This window comes from Oncorhynchus tshawytscha, linkage group LG06 (genome assembly GCF_018296145.1).
Source record: "Oncorhynchus tshawytscha isolate Ot180627B linkage group LG06, Otsh_v2.0, whole genome shotgun sequence".
In the NCBI taxonomy this organism is placed as follows: domain Eukaryota; kingdom Metazoa; phylum Chordata; class Actinopteri; order Salmoniformes; family Salmonidae; genus Oncorhynchus; species Oncorhynchus tshawytscha.
This window is the reverse complement of record NC_056434.1, coordinates 78,480,274-78,492,558: the sequence shown is the minus strand read 5'-3', so window position 1 is coordinate 78,492,558 and position 12,285 is coordinate 78,480,274. Positions and strand designations below refer to the sequence as shown.

The 12,285-nt window shown below is 44.0% G+C and overlaps 1 protein-coding gene across 1 annotated transcript in view; it reads left to right on the top strand.

Moving 5' to 3' along the window:
* The first annotated feature begins 1,170 nt into the window (after window positions 1-1,170).
* The window catches only part of LOC112253128 (spectrin beta chain, non-erythrocytic 1), a 124,239-nt gene continuing 113,124 nt past the window's right edge, over window positions 1,171-12,285 (top strand). The window contains exon 1 of the mRNA XM_024425078.2: window positions 1,171-1,350. The gene's annotated coding sequence lies outside the window, so the exon portion shown is untranslated. The remainder of the gene's footprint in view (window positions 1,351-12,285) is intronic.

Here is a 12,285-nt window from a genome sequence, read left to right as displayed (position 1 = left end):
GAGTTGCTTTGTGTACATGGTGTTTTCTGTTATTTAGCAGGCTCTGAGAGACAGTCCATGACTTTACAGTACTTGGTGACACCTTGATTGGGGAGAACGGGCTCATTTTAATGGCTGGAACAGAGTAATTGGAATGGTATAGAACATGGTTTCCATGTGTTTGATGCCATTCCATTTACTCCATACCAGCCATTAAAATGAGCCGTCCTTCCCTCAGCAGCCTCCTGTGCTGTACCTCACGCTGTACCTCACTCTTTAGGATTTTAGTGTTCTCTCTGTGACTATTTATTTCACTGAAATGATGGGTATACGTTCTCTAATATCTTCAATGTCTCTCACTATTTTTATAGAGAATAGAGAATAAACAAAAAGGGTAATCCCGAGAGACATTTTGATTTTTTAAATGTTTCAATCTGTATTCTAGGCTGCCTGTATTGGCTTTTCGGTTGTTATATACAATAGCATAATATTTTATTGGGGGAGACAGCTTAGCTGGTAAGAGCTTTGGGTCAATAACTGCAAAAGTCACTGGCTCAAATCCCCGAGCTGACTAGGTGACACATCTATTAATGTGCCCTTAAGCAAGGCATGTAACCATAATTGCTCCTGTAAGTCGAGCGTCTGCGAAAATGTAATGTAAGTGTGTCATCTCTCTATAACACAATCTTTACTTTATGATGACAGTATCGAATCTTCCAATAATTTCCACAAAGAATTTCCAATGTGTCTACAGTCTACAATGTGTTTAGGACACACGATTTTCTTTGGCTTGTGCTTTTACCAGTCCTGATTTAATTTATTAATGCTCAGCTGGTTGATACAAGTGCAAATGTATGTCAAATTCTACATGTAATTAAATAGCTATGCTGACACAGCATATTATACAGTGGCAGCATTGAGATATAGACCGCAATAATGTCCCACTTTTAATTTCAAACGTCTGGTAATTGCCCTAAATCACGCATGTGGAGATGTTGGACCCGCTCCTCTGCCCGGGCGTTGTTGACGTCTGCAAGATCTTACAACGCCTGGACAGGTATTTTCAGTATCAGTTAACAATATCATATGTCATAGCAATTGTCAGTCAATGACACAGTAGTTGACGTGTCACGCAACCATTGGTTGATGCATGCAATATCTGAGCAGAGGAACGCGACCACTGACGAGATAGCCTTGCGCAGAACCCACTTGGTGCGTGAGACCTTGCGGACGAAGTCTCCGCCCATTGTCGAGATTGTGCTGCAGTTGCAGCAAGAAAGGTGGTGAGGAGGACTCCATCAGGATTCAGCGTTTTTCTCGTCCAGTGTCTGGCTGCGTGCTGTTTGCAGGCTTCTCCGAAATTGTTGATTGGTAAGTTTTGTGCAATTATTTTATTGAGCTAGGATATTGGCTTGGCGCTCTTCTCGGCGATGGAGACTACGCTCCGGACCGCTCTAAACAGATTACACCGCAATAAGAATTGTCTTTGTATCCAGTTAGAATCAGTTACTGTTGCAAAAATAATGTGGAACCGAACAGATCTTGTTCTATCCACATTGCTCAGATTTCGAAGTTCATGTGTTTTATATTTGACCCTGTTGAAGTTCAAGCAAAGACAACTATCAGATTTATGTATTTGTGCGGTGTTTTTCTGAAGGCCATTCATTCAGAGAGCATCTAATCTGTAGGGTACTTGGTTCGCAGTCACACATTGCGCCATGTTTAATATGGAGGTTTGAGAATGTATATAACGGTATACACAAGGAGCCACCCTACTGCTCTTTGAAGAGATGCAGGCGTGGCCGCCCTTGTTTATAGAAACATTGCTATGATTTCAAACCAACCACTGATCAAATGCGACATTCAAAGCAAAATTATGGACTTTATTGTATTAAATGTGCGTAATGATATTGAGGAAGAACTACATCTAGGTACCGTCTGTATAACTTGAAGCTATTATGTAATCAGATAGGAGATGCATGTATCGCTCGCTGTAGGCCTATGTCACATCGGAGGTTGCTCTCTGCTACATGTGGCTCGAGGCTACCCTTTAATGTTTACCGGGAGTTGAAAACATTTAGTGACGTCATGTCATTGGCACAATTTAAATCACAGCCAAACTGCTGAAACGACCCTTTGATGGTGAAATCCCCCCATTTGCCTCACGTCTTCATGTTTGTGCCAAACGGGGTTGTCACTATATTGAGCAAGGTGGGCTTTGAGGCCTTTTAAATGGTTACGAACGCCTTGTGATAATGAGATATCCAGGGCATTGGCTTTGCTGTCCGGAGTGTCACTGACAGTCGTGAGTCAGAGTTTGGTTGTAAATCATTGCTCTGCTGCAGGGTCTATATTGAATGTACAAAACATTAGGAACAACTGCTCTTTCCATGACAGACTGACCAGGTGAAAGCTACGATCCCTTATTGATGTTATTTCTAGTTAAATCAGTATAGAGGGGGAGGGGACAAATTTAAAGGATTTTTAAGCCATCAGACAATTGAGACATCATTGGGCTCCCGAGTGGCGCAGAGGTCTAAGGCATTGCATCTCGGTGCTAGAGGTGTCACTACAGACACCCTGGTTCGAATCCAGGACGCATCACAACTGGCTGTGATTGGAGTCCCGTAGGGCAGCGCACTGCCATTCAGATCTTGAATGGGCAAGACAAAATGTATACATTACATGGCCAAAGGTATGTGGACACCTGCATATTGAACAACTCCTACAAAAATCATGGGTATTGATATGGAGTTGGTCCCCCCTCTTTGCTGCTATAACAGCCTCCACTCTTCTGGGAATGCTTTCCACTATTAAAATAAGTAATTATTGAACCTTTTATATATACAGGTCTTTTTCAAGAGCGACCTGGTCCAATAAAATGTTGGACCATTGCGGTGGGGACTTGCTTCCATTCAGCCACAAGAACATTGTGAGGTTAGGCGATTAGGCCTGGCTCGCAGTCTGCGTTCCAATTCATCCCAAAGGTGTTCAATGGAATTGAGGCCAGGGTTCTGTGCAGGCCAGTCAAGTTCTTCCACACTGATCTCGACAAACCATTTTGTCAGGAATGGGCCTTCCCAAACTGTTGCCACAAAGTTGGAAGCACAGAATTGTCTAGAATGTAATTATATGCTGTACTGTTAATATTTCACTTCACTGGAACTAAGGGGCCTAGCCCAAAACATGGAAAAACAGCCCCAGACCATTATTCCTCCACCAAACTTTAAAGTCGGCATAATGCATTTGGACAGGTAGTGTTCTCTTGGCATCCACCACATCCAGAGTCGTCCGTTGGACTGCCAGATGGTGAAGCGTGAATCATCACTCTAGAGAACGTGTTTCCACTGCTCCGGAGTCCAATGGCGGCGAGCTTTACACCACTCCAGCCGGCACTTAGCATTGCATATGTTGATCTTAGTCTTGACGCTGCCGACAAAGTCGTTGTGCTGACGTTGCTTCCAGAGGCACTTTGGAACTGTGAGTGGTGCAACCGAGGTCTGACTTCTTTTTATTTTTATTTTTTTACATGTTTCAGCACTCGGTGGGCCTGTTCTGAGCTTGTGTGGCCTACCACTTCGCAGCTGAGCTGTTGCTCTTTGATGTTTTCTCTTCACAATAACAGCACTTATAGTTGACCGGGGCAGCTCAAGCAGGGCAGAAATTTGACGAACTGACTTGTTGGTGAAGCGGGCATTCTATGATGGTGCCAAACTGAAGGTCACTGAGCTCTTCAGTACGGGACAATCTACTGCTAATGTTTTTCTCTGGATTGCATGTCTGTGCTCTATTTTATATACCTGTCAGCAACAGGTGTGGCTGAAATAGCAGAATCCACTAATTTGAAGGGGTGTCCACAAACTTAGTGTAAGTGCCTTTGAACGGGGTATGGTAGTAGGTACCAGGCGCACTGGTTTGTGTGAGGAACTGCAATTTTGCTGTTTTTTTTCACCCTCAACAGTTTCCCGTGTGTTTCAAGAATGGTCACCTCCCAAAGGGCATCCAGCCAACTTGACACAACTGTGCGAACATTGGAGTCAACATGGGCCAGCATCCCTGTGGAATGCTTTCAACACTTTGTAGAGTCCATGCCCTGATGAATTGAGGCTGAGGACAAAGGAGAGCAACTCAGTATTATGAAGGTGTTTTGTACACTGTGTATATTTCGAGTGAGCAGGTCTCTTGCTATTGAACATTACTGTAAATATTTACCACCATTTCACAAACCCTTGTGCTCTTTCAGAGTATTGGCTATATTCAGCCTTTCAGGAGGAAACTGACATAAAAGTCCATAGCCATGTTCTCTGCTCAGTTTTTAGTATGACTGGCATCACAGGCCAGTAGTCTACTCGTGAGCCCTTGGCCGTAGTTTGTGCTGGTTGGCTGTGCTCTAGCATGAGTGTGACTGTGATCATAATGATAAAAGAATGTATCTCTCCATTTGTCCTCCCTTTTTTTTTCAATTCAAAGGGCTTTATTGGCATGGGAAACCAAAGTGAAATAAACCATTAAAAAAAATAAACAGGAAACATTACTCAAAAGTTCCAAAGGAATAGACATTTCAAATGTTATGGCTATATACAGTGTTGAAACAATACGCAAATAGTTCAAGTACAAAAGGGAAAATAAATAAATATAAATATGGGTTGTATTTACAATGGTGTTATTTGCTGGTGTCCCTTTTCTTGTGGCAACAGGTCACAAATCTTGCTGCTTTGATAGTACACTGGTATTTCACCCAATAGATATGGGCGTTATCGAATTCTTTGGATCTGTGTAATCTGAGGGAAATGTGTCTCTGGTCATACATTTGGCAGGAGGTTAGGAAGTGCAGCTCAGTTTCCACCTCATTTTGTGGGCAGTGTGGCCATAGCCTGTCTTCTCTTGAGAGCCAGGTCTGCCTACGGCGGCCTCTCTCAATAGCAAGGCTATGCTCACTGAGTCTGTACATAGTCACAGCTGTCCTTAATTTTGGGTCAGTCACAGTGGTCAGGTATCTAGTTAGTGTTTTTTGTTTGTTAATTCTTTCCAATGTGTCCCATAATGATATTTTCCCCTCATGATTTAGGTGGGTCTAATTGTATTGCTGTCCTGGGGCTCTGTGGGGTGTATTTGTGAACAGAGCCCCAGGACCAGCTTGCTTAGGTGACTTCTTCAGGTTCATCTCTCTGTAGAGGATGGCTTTGTTGTGGAAGCGATTCCCAAACCTTCCTTTTTAGGTGGTTGTAGACTTTAATGGCTCTTTTCAGGATTTTGGCAATTAGCATGTATTGGCCTAATTTTGCTCTGCATGCATTGTTTTGTGTTTTTACGTTGTTCGCTGGGGATATTTTTGCAGGTTTCTGCATTCAGTTTCTCAATTGGGTGTTTGTCCCATTTTGTGAGTTCTTGGTTTGAGTGGACCTCGACCATAAAGGGCAATGGGTTTTATTACTGACTCAAGTATATATATTTTTTGGCCAGATCTGGCTGGGCAACAGTATCTTGATAGAATGTATTGTATTTGATCTTGATAACTTTTTTTGGCATACCATTTTTGTTTTACTAGGATTTACTGTCAGGGCCCAGGTCTGACAGAATCTGTGCAGAAGATCTAGGTGCTGCTATAGGCCCTCATTGGTTGGAAAGAAGCACCAGATCATCAACAAAGAGTAGACATTTGACTTCTGATTCTAGTAGGGTGAGGCTGGGTGGTGCAGACTGTTTGTTGATATATATGTTGAAGAGGGTGGGGCTCAACTGCATCCCTGTCTCACCCCACGGTCATGTGGATATATATATATATATATATACTGCTCAAAAAAATAAAGTGAACACTTAAACAACACAATGTGAAATCAAACTGTCCACTTAGGAAGCAACACTGATTGACAATAGACAACAGGTGGAAATTATAGGCAATTAGCAAGACACCCCCAATAAAGGGGTGGTTCTGCAGGTGACCACAGACCACTTCTCAGTTCCTATGCTTCCTGGCTGATGTTTTGGTCACTTTTGAATGCTGGCGGTGCTTTCACTCTAGTGGTAGCATGAGACTGTCTACAACCCACACAAGTGGCTCAGGTAGTGCAGCTCATCCAGGATGGCACATCAATGCGAGCTGTGGCAAGAAGGTTTGCTGTGTCTGTCAGCGTAGTGTCCAGAGCATGGAGGCGCTACCAGGAGACAGGCCAGTACATCAGGAGACATGGAGGAGGCCGTAGGAGGGCAACAACCCAGCAGCAGGACCGCTACCTCCGCCTTTGTGCAAGGAGGAGCACTGCCAGAGCCCTGCGAAATGACCTCCAGCAGGCCACAAATGTGCATGTGCCTGCTCAAACGGTCAGAAACAAACTCCATGAGGGTGGTATGAGGGCCCGACGTCCACAGGTGGGGGTTGTGCTTACAGCCCAACAACATGCAGGACATTTGGCATTTGCCAGAGAACACCAAGATTGGCAAATTCGCCACTGGCGCCCTGTGCTCTTCACAGATGAAAGCAGGGTCACACTGAGCACATGTGACAGTCTGGAGACGCCGTGGAGAACGTTCTGCTGCCTGCAACATCCTCCAGCATGACCGGTTTGGCGGTGGGTCAGTCATGGTGGGGGTTGGCATTTCATGTGCTCGCCAGATGTAGCCTGACTGCCATTAGGTACCGAGATGAGATCCTCAGACACCTTGTGAGACCATATGCTGGTGCGGTTGGCCCTGGGTTCCTCCTAATGCAAGACAATGCTAGACCTCATGTGGCTGGAGTGTGTCAGGAGTTCCTGCAAGAGGAAGGCATTGATGCTATGGACTGGCCTGCCCCTTCCCCAGACCTGAATCCAATTGAGTATATCTGGGACATCTTGTCTCGCTCCATCCACCAACGCCATGTTGCACCACAGACTTTCCAGGAGTTGGCGGATGCTTTAGTCCAGGTCTGGGAGGAGATCCCTTAGGAGACCATCCGCCACCTCATCAGGAGCATGCCCAGGCATTGTAGGGAGGTCATACAGGCATGTGGAGTCCACACACACACACTACTGAGCCTCATTTTGACTTGTTTTAAGGACATTACATCAAAGTTGGATCAGCCTGTAGTGTGGTTTTCCACTTCAATTTTGAGTGTGACTCCAAATCCAGACCTCCATGGGTTGATAAATTTGATTTCCATTGATAATTTTTGATTTTTGTTGTCCGCACGTTCAACTATGTAAAGAAAAGTTTAAGAATATTTAATTCAGATCTAGGATGTGTTATTTTAGTGTTCCCTTTTTTTTATATATATATAGATTTTTTTTTTTACTGTGTAATATTTATTTATTCTCTCGCTCCTCTGTTTTCTACCCATGTACCAAGCCAGTAGGTGGACAAGTTCCTTTTGCATGGCTCGGGGCCCCGGGTGGGTGGTAATTTCAATTAAGGATGACTGGAATGGTCTAAAAATGTTCAAGCCCCGCCCATCTAGGCCATGCAAAATGAGCTCGCTGTGTCATCAGTTATTAGTGCAGAGTAGTGTTCATACATTTTCCCCCAGTGGAATCCTGTTAACCTCTCACAGGCTTCTTGTCTTGTGAAGTGATGGGTGTTTGTTTACTGAAGGAGGAACTTATTTTCTACCTCTCTGGGAGAACTGAGGAATGCTCATTGTCCTATAAGAGTACTTTAACTTGGTGGCAGATAAGCAAGCAGGTGATGTCTATTTTCAGGAATGAGGCCAGCCTGCCCTGCAGTGGGAACCTGTTCTGTCCTCTCTCTCCCTCTTTCTTCAATCAAGAGAATGAGATTCTACTTTAGGTTGGGTTTGTTCCTTTTTAAAGAGGTAATCTGTTACTTCATCAATTTTTATATGTATACATTAATTATTTGTACCCATTGATTCTTGAATAATATAACTTATGTAGTGTCCAGAGCATGGAGGCGCTACCAGGAGACAGGCCAATACATCAGGAGACATGGAGTTTCAAGGACATGGACATCCGCCTCAAGTTTAGGGCAACTTTTTTTTATTCCAGATGTTTGTAAAAAAAAGTAAATGTACATCAACTTGTCTAGGACACGTTCTGATAACTGAACCTCCCCCAACATTCCGCTGAAATGGCAGCACGGGAAAATAGCTAAATATTTCTAAAATATTTTTTATCACACATTAACAAGTCCAATACAGCAAATGAAAAACATCTTGTTAATCTACGCATCGTGTCTGATTTTTAAAATGTTTTACAGCGAATGCAACATATATTTATGTTAGATCACCACCAAATCCAAGAAAACACACAGCCAAGTTTCCCAGCCAAAGGTAAAATTAATCACTAACCTTTTTATAATCTTCATCAGATGACACTCATTTGACAATGTTACACAATACATTTATGTTTTGTTCGATAATATGCCTATTTATATCCACATCTCGGCCATGTTCAGAAATGCCTCCAATATCCGGAGTAATTACAGAGCTACGTCAGATAACAGAAATAATCAAACTTTGACGAAAGATACATGTTACACATAATTAAAGAGACTGGTTCTTAATGCAACCGCTGTCACATTTTTAAAAAACGTTACGAAAAAAGCATACCATGCAATCTGAGATGGCGCTCAGACGTAAATATATTTCTCCGCCATGTTGGCGTCAACAGAAATTTGAAATTACATCATAAATATTCCCTTTGAGCTTTCATCAGAATGCAGTGCAAGGAACCCTAGTTCCGCAATAAATCGTTTTGTTCCAGAATGTCCATTACTAGTGTCCAATTAGCTACTTTTGCTAGCACGTTTAGTTCACATGTTTAAAAGCTGGCGCTGGTCCAGGCGAACTCGGACAAACTTCAAAAAGTTGTATTCCAGGTCGAATAAACTGGTCAAACTAAGTAGAGAATCTTCAGGATGTTATTATCATATATCCAATAACGTTCCAACCGGCGCATTCGTTTTTGTATACAGAGTAATGGAACGCATGACGCTATAATGAGTACTGCGCATAACCAGGAACTGGCATTCTGCTAGACCAGTGACTCATTCCCCTCCCATCCGGCCCCACATCACACTAGAGGCTTCATTCCACGTTCTACTGACTGACATCTAGTGGAAGGCGTCAGAAGTGCGAACAGATCCATATCTTATTTGGATGTGAATAGGCGATGAGTTGACAATCAACCAGCCTAGAATTTCCACTTCCTGTTTGGAAGTTTGCCTGCCCAATGAGTACTGTTAAACTCACAGACATAATTCAAACAGTTTTAGAAACTTCAGTGTATTCTATCCAATAGTAATAATATGTATATATTAGCGTCTGAGACAGAGTAGGAGGCAGTTCACTATGGGCACACTATTCATCCAAAGTGACAATGCTGCCCCCTATCCCTAAAAGGTTTTAACACTATAGCCTGAAAACAACATGGCTAACCCCATAGTTTTGATATCATGGATGGTCAGTCCCTGCATTCATAGCTCTGTCTATGGATTTGAGTTACATTTCTCTAGCCATTCCCTCAGCTTACCGACACCAGGGTGGGTAGAACACTATTGTTTAACTGCCGATTCCCCTTTAGATCTTTGCTCTTAATTTGTGACTAGGGGGCAGTATTTTCATTTTTGGAAAAAAAACGTTCCCGTAATAAATGGGATATTTTCTCAGGACAAGATGCTAGAATATACATAATTGACAGCTTAGGATAGAAAACACAAGTTTCCAAAACTGTAAAAAATATTGTCTGTGTAACAGTACTGATTGTCACGAACCGGCTCAAAGCCCATAACAAAAGGGAGACAACGTGGAGATAAGGAGTAACAGAAGATATATTTATTAACTAAAGCAACTAAGTAAAATATACGTTTGTGTGTAATCAGTAGTGTAAGTGAGTTTTGCATGCATGAATGTGATAATGCAGGGTTTTGAAAGGTGCTAAGGCAAACAACCAAAAACCACCAAGACACACAACAAAATCCATAAAGGTGTCTCCATGAATGGGAAAGTGGTGTATTTATCCTGGGAGACACCTGGCCCAGGTGTTTCCCATGTAGCTGACGACCCTCCCAACTCCGCCCACCAGCATCCTAATAAGGAAACAACAGAGTATACGGCAGACAGAGTGGGAGGGTCGTCACATGATGTTGCAGGCAAAAGCCTGAGAAAAATCCAATCCGGAAGTGCCTAATGTTTTGAAAGCGCTGCGTCCCTATTGAGCAGTGAATGGGCTATCAACCAGATTACTCTTTCTCTGTATTCCTAACTAACCAACAAATCCGTATTTTTTTTAAACTGCAAAGATATAGAAGTAACAAGTAATTAAAGAGCAGCAGTAAAATAACAATAGCGAGACTGTATTCAAGGGGTACTGGTTAGATGAGGTAAAGTTATTTAAGCGACTATGCATAGATAACAGCGTAGCAGTGGTGTAGGGGGGGGGGCAATGCAAATAGTCTGGGTAGCCATTTGATTAGGTGTTCAGGAGTCTTATGGCTTAGGAGTAGAAGCCGTTTAGAATCCTCTTGGACCTTGACTTGGCTCTCCGGGATCGTTTCCTGTGCGGTAGCCGAGAAGTCTATGACTAGGGTGGCTGGGGTCTTTGACAATTTTTAGGGCCTTCCTCTGACACCGCCTGGTATAGAGGTCCTGGATGGCAAGAAGCGTGGCCCCAGTGATGTACTGTATGGCAACTGCGGTCGGAGGCCGAGCAGTTGCCATACCAGGCAGTGATGCTCTTGATGGTGCAGCTGTAGAACTTTTTGAGTTCCTGAGGACCTATGCCAAATCTTCAGTCTCCTGAGAGGGAATAGGTTTTGTTGTGCCCTCTTCACAACTGTCTTGGTGTGCTTGGACAATGTTAGTTTGTTGGTGATGTGGACACCAAAGAACTTGAAGCTCTCAACCTGCTCCACTGCAGCCCCATCGACGAGAATGGGGGTGTGCTCGGTCCTCTTTTTCCTATAGTCCACAATCATCTCATTTCTCTTGATCACGTTGAGTGAGAGGTTGTTGTCCTGGCACCATACGGCCAGGTCTGACCTCCCTATAGGCTGGCTCGTCATTGTCGGTGACAAGGCCTACCTACCACTGTGTCATTGGCAAACTTAATGATGGCGTTGGAGTCTCTTTGGCCACACAGTCGTGGGTGAACAGGGAGTACAGGAGGGGACTGAGCACGCACCCCTGAGGGGCCCCTGTGTTGAGGATCAGTGTGGCGGATGTGTTACCTACCCGTACCACCTGGGGCCGGCCCGTCAGGAAGTCCCGGATCCAGTTGCAGAGGGAGGTGTTTAGTCTCAGGGTCCTTAGCTTAATAATGAGCTTTTGAGGGCACCCTGGTGTTGAATGCTGCGCTGTAGTCAACGAATAGCATTCTATTCATAGGTGTTCCTTTTTTCCAGGTGTGAAAGGGCAGTGTGGAGTGCAATAGCGATTGCATCTGTGGAGCTGTTGGGGTGGTATGCAAATTAGATTGGGTATAGTGTTTCTGGAATAATTAGTGCTGTGAGCCATGATCAGCCGTTCAAAGCACTTCATGGCTACAGATGTGGGTCAGTAGTCATTTAGGCAGGTTACCTTAGTGTTTTAGGGCACAGGCACTATGGTGGTCTGCTTAAAACATGTTGGTATTAAACTCGGACAGGGAGAGGTTAAATGTAATTGAAGACACTTGCCAGTTGGGCTGGACCTCAGGGGTTTGGAGACAAATGTCTCTACTGCTCAACAGAACAGTTACAGGTCATGTTTTTTTCATATTCAGACTATCATGTGTATTCACTCATGGCCCCAGGCAGTTTGGCTCTTGGGTGTGCACACAATATAGAACAATGTGTGCATGGCTCCTGGCCTAGGAGCTATGGACTTATGAACAGAGGTATGAATGCAACTATTTCAAAGATTTTACTGACTTAGTTCATAGAAGGAAATCGGACTATTGAAATAAATTAATTGGGCCCTAATCTGTGGATTTCACATTACTGGGGAGTGGAGCAGCCATGAGTGGGCCTGGGAGGGTGTAGGCCCACCCATTTGGGAGCCAGGCCCAGCCAATCAGAATGAGTTTCCCCACTAAAGGGCTTTATTACAGACACAAATACTCCTCAGTACCCCCACACTCCCTCTGACGGTCCTGAAGGTCCTTGGCTGGCGTCGATCCTGAAGAAGCCGGATGTGGAGGTCCTTGGCTGGCGTGGTTACACATGGTCTGTGGTTGTGAGGCCGGTTGGACGTACTGCCAAATTCTCTAAAATTACGTTGGAGGCGGCTTATAGTAGAGACATTAACATTACATTCTCTGGCAACAGCTCTGTTGGACATTCCTGCAGTCAGCATGCCAATTGCACGCTCCCTCAACTTGATCTGTGGCATTG